Source organism: Argiope bruennichi, chromosome 3 (genome assembly GCF_947563725.1).
Source record: "Argiope bruennichi chromosome 3, qqArgBrue1.1, whole genome shotgun sequence".
NCBI classification, from domain to species: Eukaryota; Metazoa; Arthropoda; class Arachnida; order Araneae; family Araneidae; genus Argiope; species Argiope bruennichi.
The window spans coordinates 7,453,353-7,480,567 of NC_079153.1; the positions used below are offsets into that span (position 1 = coordinate 7,453,353).

At 27.5% G+C, this 27,215-nt stretch overlaps 1 protein-coding gene across 2 annotated transcripts in view; it reads right to left on the minus strand.

The window, feature by feature from the left end:
* Nucleotides 1–27,215, minus strand: part of LOC129963242 (teneurin-m-like) — a 638,728-nt gene that overhangs the window by 435,583 nt on the left and 175,930 nt on the right. For both annotated transcript variants that reach the window (XM_056077466.1, XM_056077465.1), the window contains exon 2: nt 3,372–3,447. The gene's annotated coding sequence lies outside the window, so the exon portion shown is untranslated. The remainder of the gene's footprint in view (nt 1–3,371; nt 3,448–27,215) is intronic.

Sequence of the window (27,215 nt, forward strand, 5' to 3'; positions counted from 1 at the left end):
TTTGCAAAACATATTTAGAGAAAAATTTAAATATTATTAAAGCCATTTCAAGCGTTGTGGATAGTGCAATTTGAAATGAAGTCCCTAGTTTCGCAGAAGAAACATAATCTTAATTCTGATGGAAGATATGAAACGAAACCCCGGTTCCGTATTGAAAATGAGGTTTATAAATGGAATGCAATGGAAAAATTTAAAGAAATCATTCATATGAAGTTAGAGAAATAATTCAGTAATATGGAGTGTATTGACTTGTACAGGATATTTAATCGATAAAAATTATTTTATGTTTCTAAATATTTTCAGATAATATTATATATGAATATAAATTTTTTATAAATTATTTAGACTCCCCATAATGGAATAATTTAAACTTTTATTAGTGATCTAAAAGTTGCTTTTAAAAACAATTTTTTTAAAGAGTTGTATAAACTAGACTTCCATTTTCGTTCATAGTTCCTGAACGAATATAGTCATTTTCCTCCGTAATAAAACGCTAAAATTTTCAAAGGTGTTTTGGTAATATTCATATTTATTTAAAATAATGACATTGGTTAAAAAAGAAGTTTAAATTGTTCAAGACGAGTAATTAAACCCAAAATTTAATACTATTTTAATATTTTGAATTTTTGAGCTATTTATGCCATGAAGGGATTGAATGTTTAGATAATTAGAAATTGGAAACGTGTGTACAATTGAAAGACAATTCTGCTATGTTGAATTCACAACATCCTTTCTAAAAAGCAATTGTTTCAAATTCTGACTAAGAATTTAATTATTATTGTTAATTTAAAAAAAGTTCTTCCTCATGCTGTTAAAATCACAGAACAAAATAAAATTGTACATTTATAACGAATAAAACCTCTATATTTTACCAGTTTAAAAATTCGTCATGAGTACATTTAAAACTGATAAATGAAGTTCCTAAGAAAAATCTGTCTTTTTATTTGAATTAACAAGGGCACTTTTTAAAAAATATATGGCATAAATACACTTTGTTATCTTTTTTCCTACGGTTCTCTAAATATGTTGGGAAATATTTTCAATACTGCAAAGATAATGAAGCTTTAAAATAAAAATAGTAGCGTTTCTATATTTTCGAACATCTTTTAAGAATGCAAACTGACACCACAATCCCCATTTTCAGTTTTTTTTTCTCCTTTACTTCTCCGCTTTTCAGCTTAATTTATGAAAAGTAAGAAACATTATAATTAGAAAGTGAAGAGAAAGAAAAGCAGAAATAAAGAAGTAACGAAAGATTTCATTAACGCATTTTCTCTGGCCGAATTGTTATGCGCTGCTCTTTAAGATATATCTTACGTTAAAAATAATACAGTGCCAGAAGGAAGAATAAAAAAGAAAGTCACCATTAAACAACTTTTCTACGACCAAGAACTCGTGAGCCCACTCACAAAAATAGTCTCCTTAAAAAGGCGACATAACAAGCTTTTTAAAAAATTTCTAACTTCAAATACACGCTTTTGCCTTTGGGGGATGCCGGCAACACAAAATGCAGATAGCGTAAAAGCGTGTAAGGCAAAGCATGAAAGCCATGTTTTAAGATAGCTACTCTATTTTAACTATGCTGTTGCCAAACTTTAAGAAAAAATTGCAACGTTATAATTGAAGAAACGAGATGGCGATGCCGATAGTAAAGACCTTAGACATATTTGTACAGTTGTATACATTTTGAATTCCTGCAACAGACTTGAATCAGTGGCACCATTACATTTATCTCGAACTTTTGTAAATTATCTAACATTAAATATTCAGAAGTTCAACTGAATGAAAGTTTCTTTACTAACTTTCTACAAAAACATGTGCTCCTGACAGTTAGCAATTGACACAAAAGTTTTTTAGAGTTGAATTTATTGTAGTCACCATAAAAATAATTCAAGAACTCTCGTGTGACTGATAAGTATATTAAATTGTTTTGTTGCTGTATATTATATCAATTTCATCTTTCCGCAATATTTTGGTATACCAACTAATGATGAAGTTAAGCATTTTCAAATATTATACTCAAATATTTTAAGCCATTTACATAATATCAAGTCATCTTCACAAGGATTTTTATATTAGTTAATAATCTATTTTTTAAAACAGATCTCTCATTTCAAGTGTCTGTTTACCCTATAATTTAATAAAACAATAATCATCTATTTTTATTTAACGCCATCTAATCATATACCTCATGTGGTTGGAGATCTGTAAATTTCAATAACTTTGTGGCAGACCGCTGCCAAATGATTTACCATTTCTTATTCTCAAATGCTGAAATGTTATCTCTCGAATTTTTTTAAATTTTCCCTCTACATTATCAGTAATTGATATTAGTCAAGTCATACTTTATGCAATTTCAAAGTTATTCCTCAATATTATTCTTAATCAGGAAAATAATTCATTAAAATATTGTAAATATATTAATTACTTAGCGTAAAAGGAACGTTATGTTAACATAACGTTTTAATTTTTATGATTAAGAATGTGTATCTTTGGTGGTCTTATTTATTACTGTCAAAAGTCTCACCTAATCCAAAACTTTTATATCGATAGTAAGGGTTTATTTAAATACTGTCTTATTTAGTTAATTTTTATATATTTGTATATGATATTTTTTTTATATATATTTTATGAGCTGTAACAATTTATTAGAAATTCAGTAAATTCAGTTTTTTATTTTGTCATATAAAAGCAAGCTACTAAATATGATTCGAATATATTTTTGTAGGACCAAAAGTAAGAGCTAAATATTAAAATTGAATTTTATAAGTTTTAAGTGTAAGTGCTTTAAATCAAGTTTTGTTTAAAGCATAATTCTTGGCTGTCTATATTTTAAAATGTTGCTCTAGTTGTTGAAAACTTTTGGAAACTGTAATTTTTTTGTTATGTCAATTAAAACCCATTTTATAGACATTTCTTCTCATAATTTTTAATTAAAAATTTATTACGAGAACATGATCATTCAAAATGTCCATGACTCATTAATACTACTTACACAGCTTCTTTTTGGAAATTTGAAAACTCTGTTCAAAAAATATCTGGAAATAAAAGATTTTTCATTGATTTAAAACCATTTTTTTACATTGTTATTTATTTAACATTTATTTTGTTAAACTTTTAACATTTACTGTTTATCAATAAAGTATAACCAATAATCCAGTCCCTCTATTTAAGACTTGTTCTATAGAATTTAAAGAAATTTCTTTCAGAATTTACAATGAAAAGAATTTTTTTCTGCATCTTTTTAAAATGCTAAGTTTTTTGCCCAATCTCACTGACTGTCATTATTAAATTTTATCGTAAATGTTTTCGAGTATTGACTACGAACAAACCGTTTAAAATAAATATAGAAATAATTATTTTATACTTACATGAGTAAGGAAATTAGTTTTTATTCCCTATCCATAGTATTTGAAGCAACTCATCTTCCGGTGAAGTTGGCTATACCTGTAATAACAATTATAATTAGAAAATTGTTATTGTTTCTACATATAGAGAAATTGTGTAAAAATACCTTAAAAAGTCCCCCAAATTACTAATGTGCACGAAAACTCGGGATTATGAGTATCAATGTAATTACTCTATTCTAAAATCTCAGAAAAATATAAAAAAAAGTAGGAAAAACGAATATTATACAATTTGAAATTTATTTATACTTTATATTAAAATATAAAATTTTTTTCCGGTGAAGTTGGCTATACCTGTAATAACAATTATAATTAGAAAATTGTTATTGTTTCTATATATAGAGAAATTGTGTAAAAATACCTTAAAAAGTCCCCCAAATTACTAATGTGCACGAAAACTCGGATTTATGAGTATCAATGTAATTACTCTTTTCTAAAATCTCAGAAAAATATAAAAAAAAGTAGGAAAAACGAATATTATACAATTTGAAATTTATTTATACTTTATATTAAAATATAAAATTTTTTTCCGGTGAAGTTGGCTATACCTGTAATAACAATTATAATTAGAAAATTGTTATTGTTTCTATATATAGAGAAATTGTGTAAAAATACCTTAAAAAGTCCCCCAAATTACTAATGCGCACGAAAACTCGGATTTATGAGTATCAATGTAATTACTCTTTTCTAAAATCTCAGAAAAATATAAAAAAAAGTAGGAAAAACGAATATTATACAATTTGAAATTTATTTATACTTTATATTAAAATATAAAATTTTTTTCCGGTGAAGTTGGCTATACCTGTAATAACAATTATAATTAGAAAATTGTTATTGTTTCTATATATAGAGAAATTGTGTAAAAATACCTTAAAAAGTCCCCCAAATTACTAATGTGCACGAAAACTCGGATTTATGAGTATCAATGTAATTACTCTTTTCTAAAATCTCAGAAAAATATAAAAAAAAGTAGGAAAAACGAATATTATACAATTTGAAATTTATTTATACTTTATATTAAAATATAAAATTTTTTTCCGGTGAAGTTGGCTATACCTGTAATAACAATTATAATTAGAAAATTGTTATTGTTTCTATATATAGAGAAATTGTGTAAAAATACCTTAAAAAGTCCCCCAAATTGCTAATGTGCACGAAAACTCGGATTTATGAGTATCAATGTAATTACTCTATTCTAAAATCTCAGAAAAATATAAAAAAAGTAGGAAAAACGAATATTATACAATTTGAAATTTATTTATACTTTATATTAAAATATAAAATTTTTTTGCCTTCAGAACTCTTTTTTCTGAGTTAATTTTGTATGCATGCTTTTCTAAATAAATTAAATAAGATTTTAAAATCATTTTTAATGTATTAAAAATTAGGATTATTTTATTTTATTTATTTTGTATTTTTTAATCTTTTATTTATAATTCAATCAGCTTATAATGTAGAATCAATTTGAAGAAATCATAATTAAATTAGGCAACTAACTAATAATTAAGTTTAAAAAAATTTAAAAAAAAAACATATAGCCATAGATGATACACAAATATGTGATATTTCATAGCTTTAGCATCACTTTTTATTCGAAAAATCGTTTAAATATTCCATCATTACAAACCAAACAAACCAAAATAAGGAAAAGTATGTTATTTTATTTTTAAAATACGTTGTATGAAGTACTAAAAATGCAATTTAATAAAATAATACATATTAGGAATTTATTTATATTTTAAATAATTATAGTTTTTCAACGCACTTCATTTACTGAAATAAAATCGTTTTTATAGGCTTGATTGTGATAACAGAAAATTTAAACAGTATTTTTCAGATAATATTTGATTTTTTTAATTAACGAAATTTATTTTAATTTAGTTTAGGAAAAAAAATGTCGCTTTCATTTTTGAATAGACAAATTCGTAAATTTTAGTGAATGCCTAACATTTCATTTTATTCTCAAGTTCAGAAGTTATGCCACTTTAAATTTTAACAATTTTTTTATTTCTTTTCAACTTAGCTTTTATTTCAATTTATGCTCTATTATTCTTTTGGTCATGAATGCTACAATTGATTTACGAATTCATTACTTAAATAATATTAAATTTCTTTTTTTAAGTTTTACAAAAATATCTGCTTTTAAAACACAAAATATTTTTCTCCTACTATTGAATGGATAGTAAGCAATTATTTTGAAAATTAGTTGCCACAGTAGATTCGGACAAAATTCAATAATTAAATATGGATATAAATACCAACTATTGTTATTATTCTATTTATTTCATTTATTGGTGTTTTGCTTATTAATATTTAAAAGAAATTTGTACTCTTTATACATTTTAAATCCGATTAAAGAATTTATTTATTTTAACATTTAACCTATTCTTTTCAAATGATAGTCAAAGAAAAATAAAATATTAAACAGGTGTACAAAATTCACTCAGAAAAAAGAGTTCTGAAGGCAAAAAAATTTTATATTTTAATATAAAGTATAAATAAATTTCAGATTGTATAATATTCGTTTTTCCTACTTTTTTATATTTTTCTGAGATTTTAGAATAGAGTAATTACATTGATACTCATAAATCCGAGTTTTCGTGTACATTAGCAATTTGGGGGACTTTTTAAGGTATTTTTACTCAATTTCTCTATAAGAAACAGGTGTTTCTTGATGTCTGATGGATAAGTAAATATCTTAAATTACAAATAGATACAATACAGATAATTAAGATAAAATTGTGCATGTATTCTGAAAATAATTTATCATCTTACTTTTTAAGCAGACCATAAAAATCTAAGAAAGCATGCAAACGCTTTCAGGAAGAAAAATTACGGGCACATTTGAAATAAGCTTCATCTCTCTGCCCCACATGAGATACTGCTGATTACTTTTGAATTCCAAAAATAGTATTCGTTGATTGTGGAAAATTCATTTTTCATTTTTCAAACTGGAATAATATATATATATATATATATATATTTATATATATATATATATATATATATATATATATATATATATATATATATATATATATATATATATATATATATATATATATATATATATATATATATATATATATATTATAGATTTGGTTGAGCAGATACATAAATGCTAATTTGGATATTTATATTGTTACTGTTTTTCCTCACCACCGGGTTCTTTTGATAGTGGGTATATGGTGTGAGAACACAATCAGACGGACCTCAGTAGAACATAACGCAGTTTATTTACACGAAGAGACGAAGAGACAGTAGTCCACACGAAGCGCCCAGGCAGAATTCAACAGGAGAGGGGATCCTCGGAGCTTCGCTCTACGGTCTCTCCGCAACGGTTGAACTTCTCGCTGTCTCCTCGCTTTAGCTGCTAACTAACTACTGCTCACAAAATGGCTACAACACAAAAGATACGGCGCTGCTTCCACAGTAGGCAACATAATTCGGTGCTCACAGCAGTTCAGCACTCGCTCCACACAACACTGGCACTCCGCTGTTTCTTCGCTATCCTCTCGAAGACTCGTTACTTGTCGGTGATTCCGACTACAATTCACGACAACGGCTCTCGACGACACCCCACAGCTTGAGAGTGCCGGACTTTTATAGTTAACGGGAGGCGTTCCTAGAATCTTCTAGACCAATCAGGCTTATATCGATTCCTAATGGACAAATCGAGAAAATTCTCGAAGTTTTGAGCAAAGTCGCCAAATTCGTCGCAAGTCGCCAAGCTCTGGGATCACTGGCTCCGGCATCCGACAGCATCCAATACAGATGACTGTAAAACAGTCTTTCTTAAGATGGCACCATTCGTGATGGGAAGCAAAATTACAGGTTTGTAGCAACATACATTGCCAATTGGTCATTTTTTCTTCCTGCATACTCCAACAAATTAATTATTTTTGCATTGTACTTTTATTTTCGTTGTATTAGTATTTTATTTTTTTGTTTTTATAAACATAAAATAATACAATTCAATTTTTTCGACCAAAATGAGACTATCGCTTAATTTTTGAGTGCTAGTGTATTGAAAAAAAAATTATTATTATTATTATTATTTGGTCACGTTGAAGAAGACTACGCTTTCAATTACCGCTGAAAGTTAAAAAAATACTCTTTTTTTCTTCCTTTATTAAGTATTTTTTACCAAGCCATGCCAAAATGATACCACTAAAAAATATAAGCAATGTTCTAGATTATTTTTTTTTTTTTTTATAAAAAACTTTATTTTTATATTTTTCTTTCTTTCTAAATATATGCCTGGAGATAGGAAAAAATTTTTCAGCAAAATTTATCTCTGCAGATTTACTTTCTCAAGAATATAATTGCTAGTGGAAAACGTTATGAAGTGAACGTTTTAATCACATTGAAAATACTTACATACGAATAAGCACATAATTCGCTTATTTTTGCTGATACATGTTTAAAAATTAAAATTAGCATTTTGTAGGACTATAAGAAAATATTCTTTTCTCAGTGTTATTTTTTTATTACAGCATTTTTTTCAAAATATACCATTATATTATTATTGCCTTTTTATTAACTATTTTATAGGTGTACTTTGACCATAACTACAATTTCGAGCAGACTAACCATTAAATAAATCTCTGAGCACAGTTCTGGTTATGATAAAAATTAGTTGAAATAGTTCTAGATTAAGTTCACTTTTTTGTTTCTAACGCTCATGTAAAAAAGTTGATGTAGATATCGCGTGACAATTTACAAAACTTGTACGAAAGATATTTCATTTGCTCCGTCGTTTTTCTTTTGCGATATAAACATACTTTTACATCGATTAAGGATTTAGTCCATGGTATGCATTTAAAGATTAAATATTTATTACATGGACGTAGAAAAGCATTAACTACATTTTTTTTTTTTTTTCATTTTAAGGCCTATTAGTTTTCTGGTTTTTAAAACACTAAACGTATGTCTTACCGGCAGACATTAAAAATAGCTGATTATTAATACAAACGGATATATATTATTCATTCTCTAAATAAGCATACAAAATGCCTAAGAAATATGTGACATTATTAAATGCCCCTGAATTACTGAAATATTCATGTAATAGGAATATTTTACACATGATTAATCATGATTTTACACATAAATTTTTGAATGTTTGTAATTGTATCAGTTATTATTTTTGAATCATATTATCTTGAGAACAAATAGTCACATGTTCATGTCTGTAAAATTGGTACAATATTTAAGTTAGAATAAAATGAAATGGAATAAGAATTGGAGCATTGGAGCATCACTAACAAACGTAACTGCACTGAATATAAGTGATTTAATAAGACTCAAATATATTTTAATGATAAGGTTTCAAACGGACTTCCTCTAAAGTGCTAACAATCGGTCACAAACATAAACCTTAATAGTCAGCTGAAAGTTAAAGTATATTTAAAAATGAAATGGAAATAATGGATTATAGTTCATTTACTTGATGTTAAAACAGCATGGCTATCATAATAATGATTATCTGCTGTTACCTCTGTATACAATTTCTACTTGAAATCATTTACCTTCTTGCAAGATGAACATGGTATTTAAGTCGATGCTATAATTTAATACATCATTTAATTTGTGAATGTGATTACTTAAACACTTTACTAGATTTATGAATTTGATTATTTAACACATCATTTAATTTATGAATTAACTCCTGTGGAGTAGCGAGTTTGCAATAGAACCTTTAAAAACATTTGAAAATATTATTATAAGTTTCTTAAAAAAATATTACAAAATTCCTAATCAGCTTTACAGTCTTGAATTTGTTTAGCATAAATGATGTTAATCAAAGTATGCTGAATTCGCTTTTTCATCAATTATTGTATCAATTATCTTTATAATATTTGAATTGAATTACTTTTTACGCGTAAAGCAGCACAACAGAAATGAAAGCATTAAAACGTCTTTAATTGTTAACTGGTACTCACAAATCGTTAATTTGTACTCATATGATCCGGGTACGTATGCATCATGCATATGCATGAAATTTAATAGGGTAAGGTAACGAGCAGTTAAATTTAAAATAATAATTTCAGATAGAATTTCAATGTAACTGATATATCATGTGAATTTATTGCATTTTGAAACATTCATTCATTGACTCTGTTTCAAATTATTAGCATCATTTTATGAGCGCAGTTTTAATAGACTTTACATGGAATTCCAAACGATTAAATAAACATATTTAACTCTTCTGGTCCATTTCGACCAAACATCTATTTATTTTTTAATTAATAATAATATGGATATTACATTGGAGCTTCAAGAAGGTGTTCAGTTTGCAAGGAAAGTTCTATTTTTATTTAAGCTTAAATAAAGATAGAACTTTCCTTGCATATTGGATCACTCAATAGATGGCGCTGGGAGCCTACATCTGTTTACATACTTTATCGCTAGTTTTTTAAAAACTGGAAATCACAATCGATAGTTTAAAGTTTCCTTGACTGTTGATGGTATGTACTGGCCTTTTCGTTTTTAATTTTTAATTTTAGTGCCATTTTTTGTTTTTATTGTTATTTTTGTTATTGTATTTTTACTTTGTTGTGGTTAATTTCTTCTAATTTGTTGTTTTATATTTCCTTTCTGTTAAAATGGTATATCTCTTGAGCATAATTTCAGGGGATTTTCGGGTCACGAGGAATCATTATTAGACAATGTCTGTATTTCCTCACAGAAAAAATCCCTTTCTTTGAATCCCTGCCTGAGGGTGACCCTTGAAAAAGTCTTCAGGCCGGATTCTTTTCTTATATTTTTTATAATTTTTTTTGGTTTAATTTTTATTTGATTTTTTGTTTTTCCTATTAACTTGATTCTAATACTTTTGTATCAATTAATCTGTGTTTTAGAAGTAGCTGCAATTGCGCTCTCTAAATACTATGAAGTTCTTTTTTGGTTTTAGTTTAAATAGGTTATAAATTTTAGTTGCGATTTCGAAACTGTTTTTGTTTCGTTTTCAAACTTTTTCTTACTTAAGATTGGTTATATATATATATATAAACATATTTTTACATTTTTTTTATTTAATTTATACAATATAAGCCTATTCGCAAAAGAAAAGTTTGCACAAACTGTGTTCGGATTTTTTGGGTCGTTTATGTTAAAATAGGTTTGTTTGATTTAAAACGAAAAAGCACAACATTCTCTCTTGTAAGTTGAAGAATATGAAAAAAATTATAAATTAAAAATATAATAATTACTAGTATTTATTATATTATAAATATGCATATTTATATTATTTATTTTGTGTTTATATTTCATAAAAAATTAAAATTTTAGAAATGGAATTAGGATGTTCAGTGTAACAAAAAATTCTATGTATAAACGTTTAAATTCAGTAGGAAGTCGATAAAGATTATTTGAGGGAATTCTCAAATATTTAGTCACAGACTGTTTGGAGACGCATGAATGTCATAGCCAATGGGAAGTGTTAAATAGTTTTTTGAGGGGATGTTTTTTTTTAAAGCTTCATAATTTTGAAATTTTCCTAAGATTTCTTTATTCTGTATATTAGTAATTCTCGTACCAATTCTAACTTAAAATGGTGACGTTTTGTTAGTTCAATGATAGATAGATATTTATTAGACGAAGAAATTAATATTACTAGCTGCTTCAGATGAGGAAGAAACTACGTCGGAATCAGAAGATGACATTACTGAAGCTTCTGAATTATCGTCCGGCGACGTTGGTAATTCAGAAGAAATTGAATTTAGAGACAGCGTCTATTTGTCCAAAGATAAATCGTTTCAGTATCGAAGTGAACCTTCACTGCACAAACAGATAAATGCGACTCGAAGAATATTTTGAACCTTTGAGGCAAAGGCAAGCTGTTTACAGGGCTAAGATTGGTTACCAAAAATTATTTGATACATCAAAAGTTGTGAGATTTGATGACCAGAAATTTAGTTCCTGTAAGAGAGAAAGGAATAAATTTGCAGCCATTCTCTATTTATGGGATGTATAGATGGATATATTGCCAAAACTTTTAAATTAAATTTCAGACAATACATACTGAAAAAAAGCAAAATATAGCTCAAAATGTTGGTTTGTTTGCGACAATAAATTAAGTTACATGTAGAATATTAATCCTAAACTTAGAAGGCCAACGAATAAGTCACGTAGGAACGATCAGGGACTTATGAGTATTCTTGATTTGTCTTATGGTGTAAGGGACATAACATAAGACAAATTATATTCCTCATATACTCTTAGATAAATTTTGCTGATGAAGAATGTAACCATGAATGGATCAATGAGAACAAATAAACCTTCCATTCTCCCTGATTTACACCAAACTAAAAACATAGAAGTTGATTCAGTGGCAATTGTGTTTACGAATGAGATACTATATTTGTGTTATACATAATCCAAAACAAATAAAAGTGTTGTTATTCACATCGCACGACACTCAGAAGAAAAGGTTAGCACTTCAGAATCTAATAAAATCGCAAACAGCCCTTCATTACACTTATACAAAAGGTGCTGTTGACATCTTAAATGTGATTTCATTCTATTCGTGCAGGAAAAAAACTAACAAGTGATCCGTTAAGGTATTTTCAAATATTCATGGTATTTCAACTGAGAATGCGTACATACCATTCCTGGCAGCATGATTGTTTGAATGCCTAAATTGCATAAAGTCATAATTTGAATGTGAAAGGACAAAGATTGAAAATGAATGCATACGTTCTGTAGAAAGGTATTTATATGCCATTCCTTTCTAGTACTAACATTTAGTATAAAGCATACAGTTGATATCTAAAAATAGGAATATTTTCTATAAATAATAGGCTTGATATATTTTAATCTTAATGTGTTTAGTTCATTATTAATTAAAAATTAATTCATTTCTAATTTGCGTTTAATTTTTAATAAACATTAAATTATTATTATGTTTTTCATAAATAAAATTAAATCACATTATAAAAAATATTATTTTGTTTTATTTGATTGAAAACTCACACGAAATTAGTATACATATCCAGCAAATATTATTAGTAACAATAACAGTTTTCGGCAAATAGCATTTGAGGTTCTCAGTAAAATTATATATCATAAGGTTAAAATGAAAGGGGAAAAAACTGATATATTTTCATTTTCGAAATATAGCAGGAAAATAATTGAATTTTTTAAAAATTAAGAATAATATGATTCATTTGATATACGATTGTCTTTATAAGAACGCAGCCAATAATTGAATAAAATTACAAAAACTCAAATTATTAAAATATTAAAGGGTCATTTAAATTTATTGATATATCATTGAGATTACTTGTCTCAAAGTAACCTCAATGATAATATTATTATGAACAAAAGTATTCGAAATAAAATTACATCGGTTTTTACAATTACGAATAACGCAGAACTCACAAATATTAAAAAAGAATTATTTCATTTAAAATAGTATGTCATAAGTAGCTACTTAATTGGCGAACCAACAGATTAAACGAAATACTTTATTTCCTTTCAAAAAATATTATACTGAAAACTACTTTGAACAGAATATTTGAAATGGTCTTTATCATTATTATCCAATTTTGAATAAAATGACCTCTAAAATAATGGGCATCACTCTTTCAACAGCTTTCGTTACTCAAATGTAGACATGTAACAGCACTGCATAACCTTCACGTGTCTTTAAAGCGGAACATTTAATTTTAAATGATTGCTGTAGACAGTAAGTGAATCTGTGATCGAAGTTCATAAGATCACACAAAATATTTTACATATATATATAGCAATAATGTATTCGCATTCATAATTATTGTGACCTTACATAACGCAACAGTTAATATAAAAATATTTTTCATCCTTTCATCAAAGAAAGAAAAAAGAATTATGTTTATATCTATCAGCTAAAGCACAATTTTATACTTTTTACATCGCAAATAATTTTCTTCTTCGTGTATTCACCTCTGTAATTACTTTTATCTTGAAACTAGTTACACTCTGGTTTCGTGCTTGTCTTGAAATTTTGCAAAATGCGTTGTTATCCAAAAGCACGTAACACTTCGAGATAAATGTTTTTAATTATATGAATTTTAATTATCAAAGTTACTAAGAATGTGTGGCCTGGAAAAAGGTTTACAACTTACCACTATTTATATTCGTGACATAAAACCGTTTGTTCTTGACTTATAAAACTAGCAAAAGTTCGCTTATCAGGAAAGTTGTATAATTACATGATAAAGATTTTAAAAATATTTATCTTAAATGACCATGATTTAAATTTGCTTGGATTCAAGTTTTTTTTTTATGAAGCTTAATTACTTAAAAATATGCATTAATTAATTTTTTTAGTTATCTGAAATGTCAGAACATTTTTCCAAAGAAAAAAAATGATTGCTTTTTCAGAGAAGGATTAAAAGATTAAAAGTTTAGGCTACAGAAAGAAATATTTTTTTTTTATCAAGAGCATTTCAACTAATTGCAGTGAAATAATAATGATAATTATGCATAACAGATATTTTAAGAATTTTTTTTATTACAAACGTTATTTATTATAAACGACTATGAAAAGGTTATATTTGAAGTAAAAAACTAACATAATGTTGTTAACATATGTTAGCTATCAAATTGCGCATAAATATACGTAATTATTTAATGAACTCGTTAATAACACTGATAAAATAAGCACAATGACTAAAGTGCATTTAATATTTTCTTTAAAAATTCAAAAGTAACAAAAATATTAAAATTATTCTTAAATTTTAGCTTTTTTTGTAGCTGAAAAGAAGAATATTCAATATAGATTTGTACTCGTTCATAAATTTGGATTAAATTTTTATAAGCAATGACAATGTGACATAACTTCCGAAATGCTGTTTTCGTTTTCAATACGTTCCAAAATATCGAAATTCTTCAAAATCTCAAAGGTGAATATTTTTGCAAATGACAATAATTTTTTCTGATTGCATTTTGTTGAAAAGAAATTAAAATGTTACGAAAAGAAAAATTAGATTAGCTTTTTCTTAAATCTAAAGCATTAGGTTTATTTAAATATTATGGAATGAAAGTCAAACGTTTATCATTGAAATTAAATTTTCGAAACCAAAAATATATATACATATACAATAAAATTATAATATTTATTTGACGTTTATTTTATTAAATATCAATAAAAACAATTTATAAAAGAAAGCATGAATAGAATGATCATGAAATTTACATAAAACTTTTTGCAGAAAAGAAAAAAATGAATATTTACAACTGAGATATACATATTATGCATCTTTGTAGTATTACTGAATTTTTTTAGTTTTAAACCCTTTGAATACTATGGACGTATATGCGCTTAGAAAAAAAACCCCCATCAGTTTAGTGTATGAGCGTGTATGTGCGTCTAGCTAAAGTTCTCAGTTTCGTCTTCAAGGATCGCTGTTATAGGCTGCACACAGCTTGCTCGAAGAGCTTTAAGTTAGGAAAGTTAGCAATCATGAGGGTAATAAACATCAAGCAGTTATAATTTCTCAGAGAAGAATTCATCAAATCGGCCATCTGAATGAAGACATCATAAAGATAGAATTTACAAAAAAATCATTCCTTTCACATTCCAACAGCTAAATTTTTAGCGTTGCAATATTAGCAAGCAATCCAAATATTTTGAAACAAGTTAATATAACAAACAGTTATGTATAATTTTATAGTTGGATAATGAAGTTCAAAGATATCATAATAAAATTCGCTTATAAAACTCTCCGGATATTATGAAAAAATAGAGCTATTCCAATTTGCTTAGATTGTTGGATATGCAAACAGAGGATAAACATTCTTTACATAATACTCGTGAAATGATTTAACCATGAAAATATATTAGAATTGAGTCTCTCATTAATAAAAGTGGTAGATCCACATTAAATCCCTTAGAAAATGAGTTATTTTCAAATATTCTTCATAACAAGATGATTTGAAATTACAATAGACATCAGGTCGATATCTCTCCTTGTGTAGATTTATACAGATTAAAAATTATTTCATTTTCTAGCAATAAGCTTGGGATTTCGAAATTATGTTCTCATACAAATCAAACAATGCACTTGGAGCTTAAAAGTTTGAGAAACACATTGACACGACCGAACTCTGCCTCTAACTTATTCGGAACATTGATATAATCAATGAATTTTTAGAACACATTTGAAGCCATGAACCATTTCTTTACATCTACCATAAAGAACCTTTCTTTTTTCGCTAGCCTTCGCTATCTCGTCTTTCATATTTAGCAAAATCTCTACCTATTTAGCAATCATAAAGTTTCTGCGCTCGTAAAATTTTTATCAGTTCTTGCAAACCAAATATTAGCATATTTTCCAGCACTAGCGCACAAACATTGTATCATGCGGTACCGCTTTTACGATCTCAAAGCACTTTATCTTGCCAAAAAAGGCATAAAAATTTATTATACCGTGGAAATGGTTTCATATTTATCTAGAAAATATTATTATAAAACGTCTTCACTTTAAATGCTCTGCTTTTCCACTTACTTGCAACAATTTTAACAACCTTTTATTTCCCTAAATATTCGGAGAGGGCTAGAAAGATCATTTTGCTTATCGACCGTAATATAACCATGTCTTTAAAATATTCTTTTAAATGTTTAATACCTCCTACATTCTGGATCATGTTTGAATGAATGCTGCGAAGTTCCCCAACCTGATTTAATTTCCGCCTTCGTTCGATATCAATCTAATTTAACTGAAATGAATAAATTCGACTAAATATTATATTCATTGAAATGAGAGTTACTAATTTCGGAGAAAAGTAACTAAAAATCTGCGCCTATAAATATTATTGCGGAAGTTCAAATCATTAGAAAGACGATATTTCGGAGTCGAGGAAGAATTCCACCTGCAGAAGGTTAATACATTTTAATTTTAATCACTCTATTAAAGAACTAAATACTTGTGAAACGACTTCAGCACTTTCTCCATCAAAATTTTTGTTAGGTTTTAAATTAAAACATTCACTATAATTATACAAATTTTTCAATTAAAAAGCGCGCCAAAGTGACAATTATTCAATAAAAGATATTATTTATCATTAGTACCAATTTATAAATTTATAAATAAAAAAACGAAAAGCAATATTCATGTAAAAAATGCTTTATTCATTTTGACTCCTCCCCTCCCCTATGAATAAGTTAATCGCATAATTCTTACGGCCATTTCATGCACGTATCGTTTACAAATCCAAATCTTAAGGTAATCACTGACGGTATCATGTTTGATACAATGACGAATTTAGTATACTTTACATTTTGTTAGTAAATATTGAAATATGCTATAACAAATCTATTTATGAATAAAGCATTATTTAATTCGTCCTTTTGTGGGAGTTTTAAACAGTTCAGTATTTCATATGCAAATTTCCAAAAGTGATACTGTCAATAATTAATAAATTGTCATGTGTCTTTATCATTTCGTTTTTGCTCGGAAAAATAGCAATATAAATCTCAGATATAATTCCTTGAGATATTTTATAAAATTTTATGGATGTAATTCAGGAGTCTAATTGAAATTACATGATTCTGAAATTTATCAAAATGATGACTCCATTGTTTTAATATTTATTAATTAAATGTAAACACCAAAAGGTGATTTTCATACTTGCAATTAAAATCGCCTATTACTTTACACTACTTTTTACAAAGCATGAAACGCAATGTACAAATTATTTGAAAATATTTGATATATTGTCTTAAATAATTGTTTCAAAATATACCCTATTTGTTCGAAATGTTAGAATTTGATCTTGAACTCAAGGAAATAGATAATGTGCAAAGAAAATACATCAACAATCATTTTTTACTTCTCATTTTTTTCTCTGTTGGCTAATACATTTGTATCAGGGAATAAATTCGTTCATTTTACTAAATAAACTTAATTTTGAAATGAAAGAAACTTAATCAAATGAATGAATTCATGAATGTACGAATAAATTTAATATGCTCATGCATTTCATTAGAAATTTTTTTTTTTTTAAATTTACTTTCGTATATGGAACGAACATTTTTTTTTTTCGAAATTGAATGAATTTATTTCTTTAATTGAATGCATCTTCTTGAAATCATTGATGAAATATTTTGAAATTCTGAATCTTATAGACTATTACTTTAGTTTTATTAAATAGACCACAAAATATTGGTTTTCATTTGACTATAAAAACTGCACTCCTGAAATTTTATTACTGCCGTTTGTTTTTAAAATATTATTCCTAAATTTTGGTTATCATTGAACTATATTCTTTCTAGGACTAGAAGTAAATTGAAATTCCAAAAGTCAAAGTACCATGGAGCATTTTAATCAGAACTGCCAAGAAATCAAAACCCAAAAAGAAATTTCAATTTTATTTTTAATAACCAACTAGAAATATAGTAAACAACAAAATTTTTAATTAATCGAGAACATCAAAATACCAAACGATGTGTATTCCAGTACCTAAGCAAAGAAAGGAAAAATATTGGAAAGAACGATTTGGTAACTGATTTTCTTTTTTCTATTTTTAATATAGCATTCAGATAATATTTTTAAAACAGTACATCATCTTTGTGATTCTTTTCTTCCATTTCGTAAAGCCTTAATCAATAAAAACTATCATGGAATTCTTTGGGCTTGAAACATTACATTGTTTCCACAAAGTAAAAGTATGTACTATTTTTCTCTAAATTGTTTTGCTTAAAGAATATTTTCTCGCTGCATTTTATAAAGCATTTCAGTGTTTTTCTGAAAGTTGAACCAAAACGAATAGTATCGAGTAAACTAAAAATTGAAGCAAAATATAAAAACCCATGTATATACACACACACATATATATATATATATATATATATATATATATATATATATATATATATATATATATATAATATTACTTTTACATTTTTTAAAGGAATTTAGCATATGGCAAACAATATCGGATTCATAAAAATAATCATTTTTGTGATATGGATGGATGAATATCTATCAATAGTTTTATTATCATTCAACATTCTCTTAGTTCTAAGTTTGTTATAAATTGCTTTACATTTTCAATTTTTTTTAAATGTTAATGTATAGGGTGTATTTTAAGTTTATAAATGTTTTTAATAATGCATTATTCAGTTATTAATATTTCAATTACATCATTTTCGTTTTATTACCAAATGAAAAATATTATCACTGCCAGTAATTATTATTTCATTCTGTAATTACTTAATCTAATAACGAATACAATGTATTGTATATATACAATAATTGTGATTAATATATTTTGATTAACGCATATACTTATAAGCTATTAAATTCTTAATTCAAATATAAATTTGAATTATTGTTAAAGTTCTATATTTTACTCTATAAATAAATTTAAAATATACTTATTTCCTTTACTGCCTCTGAAAGACAAAAGTATATCTCCATTTCAATTCAATTTCACGTTTTTGTTTAACAACATTTCTTATTAATGCTCTTTTTATTTTAGAATATGCAATTCTCTTTTTATTTTAGAAATTTAATATAGTACGTATGACAAATATGTTCATCTTGCAGAATAAAAACTATAATTAATTAAATAATTAATATAATTTAGAAGTGTTAAAAAGCTGAAATTTTAAACTTCGAAATTTATGCAACAGTTACATGACTTCATGAAAGCTTAGCTTTGTTTAAGCAGTGCAAAAAATCTAGCTTTATTTTCCATCTTTATATATAGTTTAGAGTATAAATGATAAAATTATATAATCAGTAAGATAAGGAGTATAAAAATATCTAGCGAATAAGAGTGTTAGGCGCAACAACTCGCACAGGATGCTTGCTAGTGGATAAGAAGTACTGATAAAAATTGAAAACAAACTTTTTAGAAGAAATCTTTGAGAAAAAATTAAAATACAGTCTTTGCAACAATAAATAACGTATTTTAATCGAAATTAAGGACAAATTAATTTATATAGGAAACTCGAATTTTATAAGAACGAATTTAAATTTATAAAACTGTAAGAAATATATAGACTTATATAAATATCATGCTTGTTTTTTCAATAATAATTTAAAAGTTATTACATAAATAGCAAAACATTTAAATAAAAATTTAATATTGTTTACAATATTTTTTCACCTCTGAAGCAAAAGTTTTCGGTTGTCAACATTGATTAAAAATTAAAAAGATATATGATTTTCAAACCATTACTACCATAATTTATTCAAGAAATAGAAGTCAAAAAGAAGAAAAAAAAATTTTTAAGTTCTAATAGACCAGGAATTAAAGATTTAAAATTAAAAACTTTCATCGTTATGAATGATGCTTACTAACTTTCCAATTTCCAGTATTTATTAAACTTTAATATGCTCTTTCAACATTTACTAATGCTTTTGATAACACTAACTAACTCAACGTTAACTAGTTAATGTTAAAAGAGTAACACATATACTGTTTTAACATTAACTAATACTTTTACTAATGCTTTTGGTTTTATCATCAAAACCACATTTTATTTAAGATCCAAAATCCCCTAATATTATTTTTCAGGGAATTTGAATGGCAAAAGGTCAAAGGATGTTGATGAGTCATGCCTTGAAGCAGTCCCCTTATCAAAATGAAGCAATACGCAACATGTTTTTAAATAATTCCTCTTAGAGTATCAGAAATTTTGTATTCCTTTGACAAATAGAATCAACCTAAAATATTCAAAAATCAGGCCCATTTTTATTCAAATAATTCCACGAAACTCTACTGCAGCATTCAGTCTCACCAATCAATTTTTAATCACTCAACCATTTGATAAATAACAGCATTTGATTAAAAGTTAAATAAATACATGATGTATGACGGACACACGCATTCCATCGCATAGCAACAAGAGAACAATTCCCGACTAATCATCGATTAACGGGAGACGACTCAAGAACTTTCCATGACTTAATAACCCTCATCGAAATGGACCAAGACAAGGAAGGGAAAATTTTTAAAGAAATCGCGGAAAAACAGAGCGATTGAGGAAGACACTCGAAAAGAGAGAACGGTTTTGGCACATGGAATTAAGTGCCTAGGGGCATTGTCAATTCAGCAGAATACTTACGTCAACGTCCCTCATTGAATTAGTCTGGAACTTTCTTCTTTTTTTTCGTTCGAACCTTCTTTTTATTTTTTCCTTTTCTCTTTACAAGCCTAATTTTTTACTTTTCTTTTCTTTTCTTTTTTATCCTTGTTACAGTTGCTTTCGATTTCAGAATGGGTCCTAGGAAAAAGTGGTCTTATTTGATTAGAGCCACTTTAAAAAGGATTTTTTCTTCGGGACATCCCAAGAAGGGAACCGAGCCATCTATCATGTAAAGGTTGTGTAATATTTCTGTCCATTGTGTTGTGGTGAAGGTATGGTGAAGGTAATTGAATTTATTACTTGGAATTATAAGGACAAAATTCTTTTATGGTTTAAAATTAGTTATATCAGTTTCACATTATCAAAAATTTAACAGAACTGAATACAAAGATGGAAGCAAATGGATTGAGATGCAATAGCAAAGCCTTTACATACTATTCTTTCCCGATAAGCACTTATCTTATATTTTTGAGCATTAAAATGAATTAACTGAATAATTTTGGTTTTTTGTTATTTTTGTAAATATCTCAATTCCTGTTTGAATACAGTCTAAATAAAAACTTTAAGGAGAGTAATATATTTCGAGAAAATTGACAAATCTTAAACTAAGAATTAAACTATGATTTGAATGATAATTATAAACCTTAAATACAAGTAAATAAAAGACATTAGGATTCATTAGTAAATATTTTGTTATCAGAAAGTATCTTACACAAGAATTTTAATATGTAAGCATGAGTTAAACTTTTAAGGCCAATATAGAATGTAGCATATAAAAAACAATAGAAAAATGTAGACGTATGCATAGGATCATTTCTTCGAATTACTTCCAACATATTTGTTTCCATGGATGAAATTAGTTTTTGATAAAGTTTGGGATCTACTTTATACTATCCATCTTGAATAATAGATTTCAGCTCTATTGATGTTATAAAATGTCTCCTATTTGTCCTCTAACACCTTTTGCTAAATCACCCCATAAGTACTGTATTGGGACGATCTCTGGTGATATAACTGGCCATTTCAAAGTTTTACCATTGTTTATTTGAAACCAATTTTTGTAGTATTGGATAGGAATATTCAGAATTTTGGGGATATTTCAAATTTTCTCCAACAAATAATCAAGCAATTGATAGAAGATGATTTGCGAGGATACTAGAATGCTTGTGAATTCATTTAACTTGAAGTCAAAGCAATTGAATACACACCATTGTAAGCAAAACATTACTACTTAATCACAAAGCAACCACCTAGTTTGCTCTCAAATAATTTTGAGAGCAAATTAGCAATTGTTTGCCATTAATAATATTTTTTATGTCATATCAATAATACTTCCATCTGTCTGATCCATCCAAATTTCAATTTGTTTTGCCAGAAAAAAAAAATTTGCATTCATTTGTTGACACGGTTATGATTTAGTGGCTAGTGTTCAAATGTTCTAATTTTTACCACTGCAGCAACTGAGACTTAGACAATATTGTTGCATAAAAGAAAATTCCTGATCTTTTAATTGTGTTATACATTTTTTAGCAAACATCTAAATATTTCGTTTGAATAAGTTTCCTGGCTGAGTACTTTTCAGTAAATTGCAAACACTTCTTTCATTAAGTGAGGACGAAGCTTGAGGCATTCCTCCGATTTTCTTTTCACTATATCTGCTTTACAATTTAAAAACAATTGTTGACTACAGTCTTTGATCTTCCATTCTTTATCACAACATTACCGTTATTCATTCTTGTAGGAGAAAAACTCCAGCCTTCCCTCTTCTATGATCAGTTGACATCTTACTATTCGCCATGTTCACAAAGAGCTCTAAAACTTCTACAATATGCATGATGCTACAATAACTTAGACAATAAACATCATTTCTGAGTAAATTTAAAATGAATTCTTAAATTATGAATTATTAATTTCATAATAAATTTATTGCAAAATGACTAGTACCTTAAACTCTGCATTATATGTATAAATAATAGAATATTTAAATGCATATTTGACATGTGGCCGCCATTTGAGTTGCCTGCGACACGTACTAATTAGTAATTAGTTCAAACCTAGTTGTAATTAGTACATCTTCTCTATACCAGTTAAAAGAGCGAGTTATATTGTGAAAGCGAACTTATTTGCGATTTGTTAGTATGGTATTTCTAACTTACACGTAATTTTGTATTCATTCATACATTGTTTTTTACTGAATGTATGTAAATGCTTTACTAAAAATTTTAAAACGTTAGATATAAATATTAGATTGCAGCAAAATAACAAACATCAAAGAATGAATTACAAATTCATATTTGTGTGAGCTTGCTAAAATATTTTATTTTCAAATCAAGTAAATGCATTCCAAGTCTTGGAGTTCATATTTCGTAATTCAGATATCCAACACATATTCAGAATTTTTTAAAGCAAACAATATATCAAAAATGTAAAAATTGAAATTGAAAAATGAAGAAAACTGAAACCTAAATTATTTACCAAAACACGGGGGAAACAAATTTAAATGAATACGAAATTCATTAAGGAAAAGAAATATTTTTAATTAAATTGAAAACGTCAGCATGAAATGTTTTCACAAACAGCCTTCTTTAAATTAAAAGGCAGATAGAGAAGTAGGAATATCGCCTCGTGAAGAATCTGTTTACGTGGTCATGTTTCTTTAATTAACTAATTACTTTCTTAAAGAAATAAGCAGAGTAACTGAACTGCTTAGAGGTTGTATTGATTACAGCACACCAAATGCTATTACACTTCTTGAAATAGAAATGCAATAATAAAGTCAGTTAACTACTAACTATGATTATGTTTACTTTCCCATATATACGGTATTCAAAGGAAAATGTTGATGAATTTATATGTTTGAGTATCTCACTAAAGGAGACTTTAGATATGGAGATGAAAAGCTTCCTGTATGGTGATTGATTCTTGCTGGCCTGGTGAATGTATAAATGTTGAAGGGTCGAGTTATAACTACTTAAAAATTGATGATGGACATCGGGAAGCACCTACTATTCCCGCCTACGATCTTTCGTGATGAAGGTCACTCATTTCAAACTTGGATGCTTCGACAAGACAAGTATAAACCCCAATTTTTGGAAGCATCCTTTTTTATGAGAAATACATTTTTAAATTATATCTGTGAGCTCGGTAACTGAAAGATGGAAAGAGTCAACGGATATAAAAATTTTGTATAAGGCCATTTCGTATTAATTGTGATTTAACTCTATCAGTACAGAGATGACCAAAAATACGTTTAGTTAAATTAAGAACTTACACTAGACGCCCGACACCCTGGATATCCATTCGCAATTTTTTGCTCTTTTCATTATGATTGACTGAATACACCTAGCGAGTACTTTGTTCATTAGAAACGCTCTTCCAGATGAATTCAGGACATAGAGAGGTTTTGTGAGGATTCTCAGTGGATGCCCGAACATATACTTACTCAGTAGCCATTAGCTAAACGAGGTCTTCTTTCATATATTATCATCATTTTCACTCATCAAGAACACTCATTGTCATTGAGGTTTTTGAGATAATACGGGATATTTTCTATTTTTGAAGGAAAAACTCAAGCATTCCAGCTTTTTGAGGTATTTGAACTCGAACTTTCTTATGAATAAGAGGGTTATAAGAGTAAATTTCAAATAAAATAAGATTATATTTACTATATTTACAATCCGGAATAATTCTATCTAATATTTCTTATCTAGTTTTTAATTGCAGTCTCTTAAACTTGATAAGTCAAAAGAAAATCAGCAATAATAAATGATTTTTGATATATTGTCTTGATTCCTACATTATAAACAATTTGGATCAATTTTATAAATATGAAAGAATCCAACGTTCAACTTATTGCTTTCCATGTATGGTGAAGGCAAGCGAAACAGTAATAGTAAAACTGTGCTGAAGTATACAATATATATACTCATTAGTGCGTTTTGAAATGCATTTAAAAGAGAATTATTATTCCATTTTCAAATATTGAACGATATTTTTCCTTAAAATATTTTTTCAAATTTCTGAAAATATGCATTGACAAATGTACAACTCTGTCTAATTGTAATATCGTAGAATGATATCAGATTGTTATTTTATAGTAAAATCCATCCTTTTATTAGAATATCTATTCTTAGTATCGTAGTTATAAATTTCTAATTTTTATTGTTAATCAGTAAAATGCACTTACGTGCAATTCAAATAATTGTCCCATTTTATCCCGTCGTGGCACAATCTCATATTATTTTGCTGCATACTTCTAATATGATGAGATATATACAGTGTCCTCCTAAACGTATTCTTTCAGAACAGATTTATATGACAAGGATGTAAGATTAAGTTGCCCTCACGGTCGCCAGATCTTAGTCCAAGGGATTTTCGGTTGTGGAGAAGTCTCGAGTCTATCGGAGTTATCAGGCATTTGGTAGGTGGTAAATTTGCCATTCAACAGATCACCAGTAGCATTGATGCCGGCATGCAACACTAAGCTGTAATAGGAGTAGTTACGCGCTTCTCTTGCTTCATATCTTCTGGTGGTGGTCTGTTGAACATAGTTTGCTTTAAAATGAAATGCGCTGTGTTCATTTTCTATGGTCTGTTTTCCCGATTTGCATAAACCATCCCAGATTGACATATGAGAGCCATCTATCGGTCATTTTAAATGCTTTTTAGTGGGAAAAACTCAAAGGGATTTTTGAACATATTTCCGAAAATTGCAATTTTTCTCTTGGATTACTTTTTTTATTATTATTTTATATTATTCTTTGACGTTTGTATGAATATATTGCCCACCCTGTATTATTAAGCAATATTTGCAATATTATTGGATTTTACAAAATATTGAATCCTTGCCCGTCTATCCGTACAAAATATTGTTCATTTTCCCTTGCCCGTCTATGATAATTACATCTATCAAACGTTTTCCCCAGACATATCGCTGATAATACTGTAACGTCTGCCTAATTGATATCATTAAAATGATTATTATTTTTAGCTATTAATGCAAAATTATTTTTAGATGACAATATCACTGGATGTTATCAAAGAAAATCGTCAAACGTTCGCTTCATTTTTAATTAATTGAAATTCTATATCCAACATTTCAAATACATTTCAACCTTTCAAAATATGTATATGTCGAATTTTGAAAGCCGAAGTTCAGTGATATGTTTAGTAGAACACATATTTTTCCTTTAAAAAAAATCTAAGTATATCATATATTTTCAAAATATTACAAACATATCTGCCACTTTTGTTGCCTTTCTTGACAAAATATTGATGTTAATATTTTGTCAAGAACGGCAACTATTTTAAAGGTCAATTTATTTATGAAGAAAATAAATTCGTTAATTTTTTCACTTTCTTTAATGCCTTTGAAAAATAACGAAAAATATTGATTTTCCTAAATTAATCTCATTTCAATCTTAAAAAAAACCTTTTTTTTACAAACAAGACGCATCGTTTCTTATGTTATCATTATATCAAATATTTATCAAAAGATAATGAAAATGCGTGTAAGCTGATTCATTGAAAAATGGCACAGAAATGGTAAACAAAAGCACATACAAGAAGGAAAAGCCGAAATTTTTAATAATGAGCGTTGAAATGTGCGTTCCTTATCAATTATACACAACAGCAGGAAATGTGGTTGCTTCCCGCTGCTATCCATTATTTGAATAAATAATGCGAGTAATTAAAAAATCAATGCGAAAGAAATAATGCAGAGCCCAGCAATTTACTAATGCACATTCTGAGTCAGAGAGAGAAGAGACCCAAACTCACCTCCTATCCACGAAACTCTCTTTTAAAACGGGAATCTCAGAAAAATCCTGACAGGATTATTTTTGCATGAGCGTAAAAACTAATTTGGAAATGAAAAATTATTTTTTGATCTAACATTTCCCAGTGTTTTTGAAGCCCCAGGGATTGAAGGGTATTCCTTGAAAAATGGAGCCAATCGCGGAAGCAGATCGGATATACGGCATGCTGAGATAGAAATAAAATAGCTGTAAGAAAACTTTTTATTTTCAGGAAATATTTTGCTCTCTGGATGCGTTTCCACTAAGAAATGTAACGGAAAAAAATGGTGAGGCTGTTTTCTGAGGGAGGATATTTTTTTCTTCACTCGTTTGATGCCTTGGAGCTTTCCATTTAGTATTCTGAGGAGAACTGCATTTGGTGTTTCTTTTGAGCGTCGAAAAAAACATTGGTATTCGGAAGAGAATTATTGTCATCGGGCGCTTTAAGTAATCGTAAGCTTTGGTTTTCGCCGCGGCTCGATGTACAACAGAATTCTCGTAACTATGTTGAAGCAAATTCCGATTTGTTGCTTGGTTTTAAATGTATTCATTAAAGATTTTTTTTAAAAAATATCTCATGATTATATATTTTGACACATTTATATATTTATTATTAATAAGTCTATTTTTTCTTTTTTTTACTTTTTGACACAGAATATGCACCTGGCAGGTGAATGGACATAGTAAAAAGATATTTTAAGAAAAGTAAATTTAAATGTTTACACAGAGTGAAGAAAATAATAACTATAAATAGTAGAATAATGAAAAAGGGAGAGTTTGGTGGGGAGTACGAGTTGTCTTGGAAAAACCCCTCAAGATTTCTAGATTGGTTTTGGACATCTTGTTTCCCATTCTATCGATAAGACTGAAAAATTGCTAAAATTAAATTAGTAAATTAATATTTTTTTTAAATTTTCTTTGGCATAAAAA